The sequence below is a fragment of the Salvelinus alpinus genome, chromosome 27, assembly GCF_045679555.1.
Source record: "Salvelinus alpinus chromosome 27, SLU_Salpinus.1, whole genome shotgun sequence".
Taxonomy (NCBI): Eukaryota; Metazoa; Chordata; class Actinopteri; order Salmoniformes; family Salmonidae; genus Salvelinus; species Salvelinus alpinus.
The window spans coordinates 9,054,196-9,064,267 of NC_092112.1; positions in this window are offsets into that span (position 1 = coordinate 9,054,196).

Below are 10,072 nucleotides of genomic sequence, written 5' to 3' on the forward strand. Positions count from 1 at the left end.
CTTATATAGACAGGTGTGTGCCTTTCCAAATCATGTCCAATCAATTGAATTTACCACAGGTCGACTCCAATCAAGTTGTAGAAACATCTCTAGGATGATCAATGGAAACAAGATGCAACTGAGCTCAATTTCGAGTCTCATAGCAAAGGGTCTGAATACTTATGTAAATAAGGTATTTCTGTTTTATATTTTTAATACATTTGCAAAAAAATCTAAAAACTCATGATTTTGCTTTGTCATTATGGGTTATTGTGTGTAGAGTGCCGAGGAAAATGTTTTATTTAATCCATTTTAAAATAAGGCTGTAACGTTACAAAATGTGGAGAAGGGGTCTGAATACTTTCCCGAATGCACTGTACATGTCCTCAAAGATGGAACGCAGGGAGAAGGTGAGAGCAAGAGGGACCATTCTAGCCAATGAGAGGGCATATATGCGTGGACAACATACACCAAATATTCCTCACTCTGTGGTCTTATTGTTGTGGACAGACTTTGGGTGGAGTAATCCCTCTCTTCCTCTCTGGTCCCACCCAGTTGACTACTTCAAAATGGTGGAAGCCTTCAAAGGTAATGTTTAATCCGTCTATCTAGCTTCACTACATGACCAAAAGTATGTGGGCCCCTGCTTGTTGAACATTTCATTTCAAAATCATGGGCATTAATATGGAGTTGGTCCCCCCTTTGATGCTATAACAGCCTCCACTCTTCTGGGAAGACTTTCCACTAGATGTTGGGACATTGCTGAGGGGACTTGTTTCCATTCAGCCACAAGAGCATTAGTGAGGTCGGGCACTGATGTTGGGCGATTAGGCTCCTGACTAACAGTTATTGTGCTGACATTGCATCCAGAGGCAGTTTGGAGCTCGGTAGTGAGTTTTGCAACGGGGGACAGATGATTTTTACGTGCTTCAGCACTCGGCGGTCCCGTTCTATGAGCTTGTGTGGTCTACCACTTCACGGCTGAGCCGTTGTTGCTCCTAGATGTTTTTACTTCATAATATCTGCTCTTACGGTTGACCAGGGCAGCTCCAGCAGGGCAGAACTTTGATGAACTGACTTGTTGGAAAGGTGGCATCCTATGACGGTGCCACGTTGAAAGTCACTGAGCTCTTCAGTAAGGCCATTCTACAGCCAATGTTTGTCTATGGAGATTGCATTGCTATGTGCTCGATTTTATACACCGGTCAGCAGCAGGTGTGGCTGAAATAGCCGAGTCCACTCATTTGAAGGGGTGTCCACATACTTTGATAGTATATATGGTTCCACCATGGTTTAATACTGTATGAAAGTGCCATCTTTTTCCAGGAAGTAGACTTGTCGTTTTTTAAACTTTTGTAGGGTTTTTGAGTGGTATTCAATTGGCGAAATTATCTTCAGAGCAAAAACTTCATAAAATTGCATCTGGTAGAAGTAAATCCATCCACAAACACAAATATATTTGTATTTGTACAGTAACAGTCACACCTACTCATTCAAGGGTTTTTCTTTATTTTCACAATTTTCTACATTGTAGAATAAACTATGAAATAACACATATGGAATCATGTAGTAACCAAAGAAGTGTTAAACAAATCAAAATATATTTTCGATTTTAGATTCTTCAAAAGTGGCCACCCTTTGCCTTGAAGACAGCTTTGCACCCGCTTGGTATTCTCTCAACCAGCTTCATGAGGAATGCCGTGGTCCCGTGTGGCTCAGTTGGTAGAGCATGGCGCTTGCAACGCCAGGGTTGTGGGTTCATTCCCCACGGGGGGACCAGGACCAATTTTGTAAGTCGCTCTGGATAAGAGTGTCTGCTAAATGACTTAAATGTAAATGTAAATGAATGCTTTTCCAACAGTCTTGAAGGAGTTCCCACATATGCTGAGCACTTGTTGGCTGCTTTTCCTTCACTCTGCGGTCCAACTGATCCCAAACCATCTCAATTGGGTTGAGGTCGGGTGATTGTGGTGGCCAGGTAATCTGATGCAGCACTCCATCACTCTCCTTCTTGGTCAAATAGCCCTTACACAGCCTGGAGGTGTGTTTTGGGTCATTGTCCTGTTGAAAAACAAATGATAGTCCCACTAAGCGCAAACCAGATGGGATGGCGTATTGCTGCAGAATGTTGTGGTAGCCATGCTGGTTAAGAGTGCCTTGAATTCTAAATAAATCACAGACAGTGGCACCAGCAAAGCACCCCTACACCATCACACCTCCTCCTCCATGCTTCACGGTGGGAACCACACATGTGGAGATCATCCGTTCACCACCTCTGCATCTCATAAAGACACGGCGGTTGGTGGCAAAAATCTCAATTTTTGACTCATCAGACCAAAGGACAGATTTCCAGCGGACTAATGTCCATCGCTCGTGTTTCTTGTCCCAAGGGCAAATCTCTTCTTCTTATTGGTGTCCTTTAGTAGTGGTTTCTTTACAGCAATTCGACCATGAAGGCCTGATTCACGTAGTCTCATCTGAACAGTTGATGTTACTTTAGAGTTACTTTAACTCTGTGAAGTATTTATTTGGGCTGCAAGCTGAGGTGTAGTTAACTCTAATGAACTTATCCTCTGCAGCAGAGGTAACTCTGGGTCTTCCTTTCCTGTGGCGGTCCTCGTGATAGCCAGTTTCATCTTAGTACTTGATGGTTTTTGCGATTGCACTTGAAGAAACTTGAAAAGTTATTGACATTTTCCGGATTGACAGGCCATGTCGTAAAGTAATGATGGACTGTTGTTTCTCTTTGCTTATTTGAGCTGTTCTTGCCATAATATGAACTTGGTCTTTTACCAAATAGGGCTTTCTTCTGTATACCACCCCTACCTTGTCACAACCCAACTGATTGGCTCAAAAGCATTAAGAAGGGAAGAAATTCCACAAATTAACTTTTAACAAGGCACACCTGTTAATTGAAATGCATTACAGGTGACTACCGTATGAAGCTGATTGAGAGAATGCCAAGAGTGTGCAAAGCTGTCATCAAGGCAAAGGGTGGCTACTTTGAAGAATCTCAAATATAAAATATATTTTGATTTGTTTAACACTTTTTTTGGTTACTACATGATTCCATATGTGTTATTTCATAATTCTGATGTCTTCACTATTATTCTACAATTTAGAAAATAGTAAAAAAAAAATACAGAAAAACAACCTGGAATGAGGAGGTGTGTCCAAACTTTTCTCTGGGACTGTGTCTAAATCTTAAATGACAGCGTTGTCATGGATTTGATGATGTAATTATCAAGCCCATTGAAACGATTTATGGGATCCAGAAGTATGAGACGTCAGAAATACCACGTCAGTGTAGTGGAGGTCTGTGGAGACTGATGCCACTGTTATGCTGTGGCTCGTTGCTATGACACCTTGACTGAAAAACAACATTTCTTCCTCCCCACTTCATTAAAGGTGAAATCCACCTGTGAGCGAAAAGAAGAAGAAGAATGGAATATAATTCTAGCATTGGAGGAGGAAGAAAAAGAGTGTTTCGTTTTCAGTTTCCTTTCAAGTCCGAGTCCAAGTCCAAGGACGAACAGGTTCTCTCAAACCTTTTTCTCTGTTCTTGATTATGGTGATATTGTTTATCAAAGTGCAGCTGCTACTCCTCTTAAACTTTTGGATGCCATCTCCCATAATGCCCTTCGTTTTGTTACAGACAACAATTTTGATACTCATCACTGTATCCTGTATCTATAGGTTGGCTGGACTTGGACTACAGATCCATAGATCTCTACATTACCCCCTTTTTTTGTTTTTCAAGGCACTACTAAATTAAACTTCTATCTTATCTAACTTTGCTGTTGAAGAATATAGACACTTGAGTTGTTTAAACCCGTTCACAGGATTGGGGTTCCTCGGGTCTCCACCCAGCTAAGTAAAATCAGATTTTAGTTTTAATGTTTTGTATTATAGCTATACAGACTGGAACCCAGGCTAACAGTTGGCTGTTTGAATTGGAAGGATCGGGTGTTTAGTTTTAATGTTTTGTATTATAGCTATACAGACTGGAACCCAGGCTAACAGTTGGCTGTTTAAATTGGAAGGATCGGGTGTTTGGTTTTAATGTTTCGTATTATAGCTATACAGACTGGAACCCAGGCTAACAGTTGGCTGTTTGAAGTGGAAGGATCGGGTGTTTAGTTGTAATGTTTCGTATTATAGCTATACAGACTGGAACCCAGGCTAACAGTTGGCTGTTTGAATTGGAAGGATCGGGTGTTTAGTTTTAATGTTTCGTATTATAGCTATACAGACTGGAACCCAGGCTAACAGTTGGCTGTTTGAAGTGGAAGGATCGGGTGTTTAGTTTTAATGTTTCGTATTATAGCTATACAGACTGGAACCCAGGCTAACAGTTGGCTGTTTGAATTGGAAGGATCGGGTGTTTAGTTTTAATGTTTTGTATTATAGCTATACAGACTGGAACCCAGGCTAACAGTTGGCTGTTTAAATTGGAAGGATCGGGTGTTTGGTTTTAATGTTTCGTATTATAGCTATACAGACTGGAACCCAGGCTAACAGTTGGCTGTTTGAAGTGGAAGGATCGGGTGTTTAGTTGTAATGTTTCGTATTATAGCTATACAGACTGGAACCCAGGCTAACAGTTGGCTGTTTGAATTGGAAGGATCGGGTGTTTAGTTTTAATGTTTCGTATTATAGCTATACAGACTGGAACCCAGGCTAACAGTTGGCTGTTTGAATTGGAAGGATCGGGTGTTTAGTTTTAATGTTTCGTATTATAGCTATACAGACTGGAACCCAGGCTAACAGTTGGCTGTTTGAAGTGGAAGGATCGGGTGTTTAGTTTTAATGTTTCGTATTATAGCTATACAGACTGGAACCCAGGCTAACAGTTGGCTGTTTGAATTGGAAGGATCGGGTGTTTAGTTTTAATGTTTTGTATTATAGCTATACAGACTGGAACCCAGGCTAACAGTTGGCTGTTTGAATTGGAAGGATCGGGTGTTTAGTTTTAATGTTTCGTATTATAGCTATACAGACTGGAACCCAGGCTAACAGTTGGGTTTAGTTTTAATGTTCCGTATTATAGCTATACAGACTGGAACCCAGGCTAACAGTTGGGTTTAGTTTTAATGTGTTGTATTATAGCTATACAGACTGGAACCCAGGCTAACAGTTGGCTGTTTGAATTGGAAGGATCGGGTGTTTGGTTTTAATGTTTCGTATTATAGCTATACAGACTGGAACCCAGGCTAACAGTTGGGTTTAGTTTTAATGTGTTGTATTATAGCTATACAGACTGGAACCCAGGCTAACAGTTGGGTTTAGTTTTAATGTTCCCTATTGGAACGTTCCCAATACATTTCATCTCGATGTTCTGGTGTCACTCAGGCAGTTTAGAGTTTTGATTGGGGACTTATTTGTGGAGGAATGTAACTGTTTTTCTGGGTGATTTGTGCTGTTTTATTTGTGCTTCCCATGACAGTGTTTTTGTATTTAATGTGTGTATATATATATATATATATATATATATATATATATATATATATATATATGTGTGTGTGTATATAGACACTGAGGAAACCAAACATTAGAAACACCTACCTAATATTGAGTTGCATCCCCTTTTTTGCCCTCAGAACAGCCTCAATTCATCAGGACATGGACTCTACAAGGTGTGGAAAGCGTTCCACAGGGATGCTGGCCCATGTTGACTCCAATGCTTCCTAAAGTTGTGTCAAGTTAGTTGGATGTCCTTTGGGTGTTGGACCATTCTTGATACACACAGGAAAACCGGCAGCGTTGCAGTTCTTGATTACAAACCTGGCATATACTACCGTACCCCGTTCAAAGAAACGTAAATATTTTGTCTTGCCGATTCACCCTCTGAATGGCACACATACACAATCCATGTCTCAATTGTCTCAAGTCTTAAAAAATCCTTCTTTAACCCGTCTCCTCCCCTTCATCTACACTGATTAAATTTTAACAGGTGCCATCATTAAGGGATCATATCTTTCACCTGGATTCACCTGGTCAGTCTATGTCATGGAAAGAGCAGGTGTCCTTAATCTTCTGTACACTCAGTGTCTATATCTTGTGTATAATGTGTATATTTATATTGTATTATACAGTGCACATTTGGATAAACCATATAGGGCACTACTATCCTATAGGTCCTGGTCAAAAGTAGTGCACTAAATAGGGAGTAGGGTGCATTTGGCCCAAGTTGAAGTGAAGCTTTCCACTCTGGAGGAACTGTTTTGATCACCAGCAGTTACCTCAACCTGTGTGTGTGTGTGTGTGTGTGTGTGTGTGTGTGTGTGTGTGTGTGTGTGTGTGTGTGTGTGTGTGTGTGTGTGTGTGTGTGTGTGTGTGTGTGTGTGTGTGTGTGTGTGTGTGTGTGTGTGTGTGTGTGCACGCACGCATATTTTAACATGGCGAGTTGGACTCCATCTAACAGGGAGAGATCTTCATGTGAGCTGTGTTCCCTAGCAACACTCGGAAAATGGGTTTCAAAATGGCACAGGATCAATAAACTAAACCAATATCTGGAGTAACAGATAAGCAATATACCAGATGAGTTATTCACAATCTCCTTTGTGAGACTGTCTTGATAAACTATTCAAATGAATAAAGAGAGAACGTTTGTGTCCCCCCCCCCCCCAAATACAATTTAAATACTATTACAGTACAGGATTAAAATGTCTGACTATTGATCAAACAAACCATCATGTTGTAGATGTAATCCTAATCCTAATCCCAACCGGGCAGAATACCAGATCTTTAATCTTCAAGTAAAATCCGTTAACGATGAAGTCATCCTATACATTATCCTTTAGGTCATGTTTAAAAACAAAAACACTTTTCATTTAAAAAAGGAGAATAGATTAGATCTGTCTCGAGATAAATTTGTAATGAAGTTTATCGTTTTATCGTTTTAGTCTATTTTTACAAAGGACGGTGTTTTAGTTTTGCTGAGGTCTATGCAGTAGTTGGATTTCCGTGAACAATGTTGGGATATTATCATCTGTGAAGAACTGTGTTGCAGTGTCCTGACCATGTAAAGGAACCTTTTGTACAGACTTTGTACAGAGAACGTTTTTTGGTTTCATAAACAATAATGCATAATAAAGGACTTTGTTCAAGTATAGAATGTTGTTATTACTGTGATTTATACAAGGATGTTCGACATAAAGCTGCATTGTCGCCGAGCACACTGCACTTGACTTTTTAAGGTTAATTACGCTTCAGTGGGTAGCATTTTTCCGTGAATGTGATATCTGCGATATGTCAGGGAAATTGTCTAAGTTCAGATATTTCAGATAAAGATATTTTTAAACCTCACAGCTGAGCCTAGGCGCTTTAACATTGCTTATTGTAACCCTTAGTAATAGACAGTGCTACATCGTGTGTGTGTGTGTGTGTGTGTGTGTGTGTGTGTGTGTGTGTGTGTGTGTGTGTGTGTGTGTGTGTGTGTGTGTGTGTGTGTGTGTGTGTGTGTGTGTGTGTGTGTGTGTGTGTGTGTGTGTGTGTGTGTGTGTGAGAGAGAGCGGGTGTTCTCTGTGTAATTGGCTGCTGGAGATTTATAAAGGTGCCAATCTGTGTGATCTCTTGGACACCACACACACACACACACACACACACACCTGTGATGTAGCTCTGTCCACACTTTAATATCCCCAAATAAACCTTGTCTTCATTCTCCACCCGATGCTATTCTTTGCTGTGGAGTGTTTAGACTACTTTCCACAATATACTATATTATACTATATATATATATATATATATATATATATATAATATATTAACTATATTAACTTATATTATTATATTAACTATATAACTATATTAACTATACTATAATATATATCACTCGCAGCACCGCTGTCTTTACAGTCGGTAAATCATAGGACATTAATAATTCAATTTGATGCAATTCTCTCCTCCAGCAAATCAAAAATCTGCCTTTTGTTCTCTGGATACACCAATACTCTCAGCTCAAGTTGTTTCATGATCAATATATTTTGATGTGCAATACCTAAACCATTGATTGCATTCATTTTGGGTTTGACAATTAGGCTATTGTTGCTATAATGTTACTGTCAAAATTGGGCTCCAGAATTGCAGATTTATTTTGTTCAATAGATTTATTTTCTTACATATTTGTGTGTACAAATAGGCTATCACATAGGCTAATCCACTTGGGGCTAATCACGAAGGAAAGGTTCAACTTTAAACCAAAACCACAAAAGTAGCCTATTGTTTTTTCATGTGATTGCATTTTTAAATGTTGCACAATAATTGAATTTTCTCCTCTCCATCTAGGCTGCTAGGAGCACACAGGGAGAAACCGGGACAGGGTAACACTGTAATACAGGGAGAAACCGGGACAGGACAACACTGCAATACAGGGAGAAACAGAGAGAGGGCAACACTGTAATACAGGGAGAAACAGGGACAGGGCAACACTGTAATACAGGGAGAAACAGGGACAGGGCAACACTGTAATACAGGGAGAAACAGAGAGAGGACAACACTGTAATACAGGGAGAAACAGGGACAGGGCAACACTGTAATACAGGGAGAAACAGGGACAGGGCAACACTGCAATACAGGGAGAAACAGAGAGAGGGCAACACTGTAATACAGGGAGAAACAGAGACAGGACAACACTGTAATACAGCGATAAACAGGGACAGCACTGTAATACAGGGAGAAACAGGGACAGCACTGTAATACAGGGAGAAACAGAGAGAGGGCAACACTGTAATACAGGGAGAAACAGGGACAGGCAACACTGTAATACAGGGAGAAACAGAGAGAGGGCAACACTGTAATACAGGGAGAAACAGGGACAGGGCAACACTGTAATACAGGGAGAAACAGGGACAGGGCAACACTGCAATACAGGGAGAAACAGAGAGAGGGCAACACTGTAATACAGGGAGAAACAGAGACAGGACAACACTGTAATACAGCGAGAAACAGGGACAGCACTGTAATACAGGGAGAAACAGGGACAGCACTGTAATACAGGGAGAAACAGAGAGAGGGCAACACTGTAATACAGGGAGATACAGGGACAGGGCAACACTGTAATACAGGGAGAAACAGGGACAGGGCAACACTGCAATACAGGGAGAAACAGAGAGAGGGCAACACTGTAATACAGGGAGAAACAGGGACAGGGCAACACTGTAATACAGGGAGAAACAGGGACAGGGCAACACTGTAATACAGGGAGAAACAGAGACAGGACAACACTGTAATACAGGGAGAAACAGGGACAGGGCAACACTGTAATACAGGGAGAAACAGGGACAGGGCAACACTGTAATACAGGGAGAAACAGGGACAGGGCAACACTGTAATACAGGGAGAAACCGGGACAGGGCAACACTGCAATACAGGGAGAAACAGGGACAGGGCAACACTGTAATACAGGGAGAAACAGGGACAGGACAACACTGTAATACAGGGAGAAACAGGGACAGGACAACACTGTAATACAGGGAGAAACAGAGACAGGGCAACACTGTAATACAGGGAGAAACAGAGACAGGGCAACACTGTAATACAGGGAGAAACAGAGACAGGACAACACTGTAATACAGGGAGAAACAGAGACAGGGCAACACTGTAATACAGGGAGAAACAGGGACAGGACAACACTGTAATACAGGGAGAAACAGGGACAGGACAACACTGTAATACAGGGAGAAACAGGGACAGGACAACACTGTAATACAGGGAGAAACAGGGACAGGGCAACACTAATACAGGGAGAAACAGGGACAGGACAACACTGTAATACAGGGAGAAACAGAGACAACACTGTAATACAGGGAGAAACAGGGACAGGACAACACTGTAATACAGGGAGAAACAGAGACAGGGTAATACAGGGAGAAACAGGGACAGCACTGTAATACAGGGAGAAACAGGGACAGCACTGTAATACAGGGAGAAACAGGGACAGCACTGTAATACAGGGAGAAACAGGGACAGCACTGTAATACAGGGAGAAACAGGGACCGGGCAACACTGTAATACAGGGAGAAACAGGGACAGGACAACACTGTAATACAGGGAGAAACCGGGACAGGGCAACACTGTAATACAGGGAGAA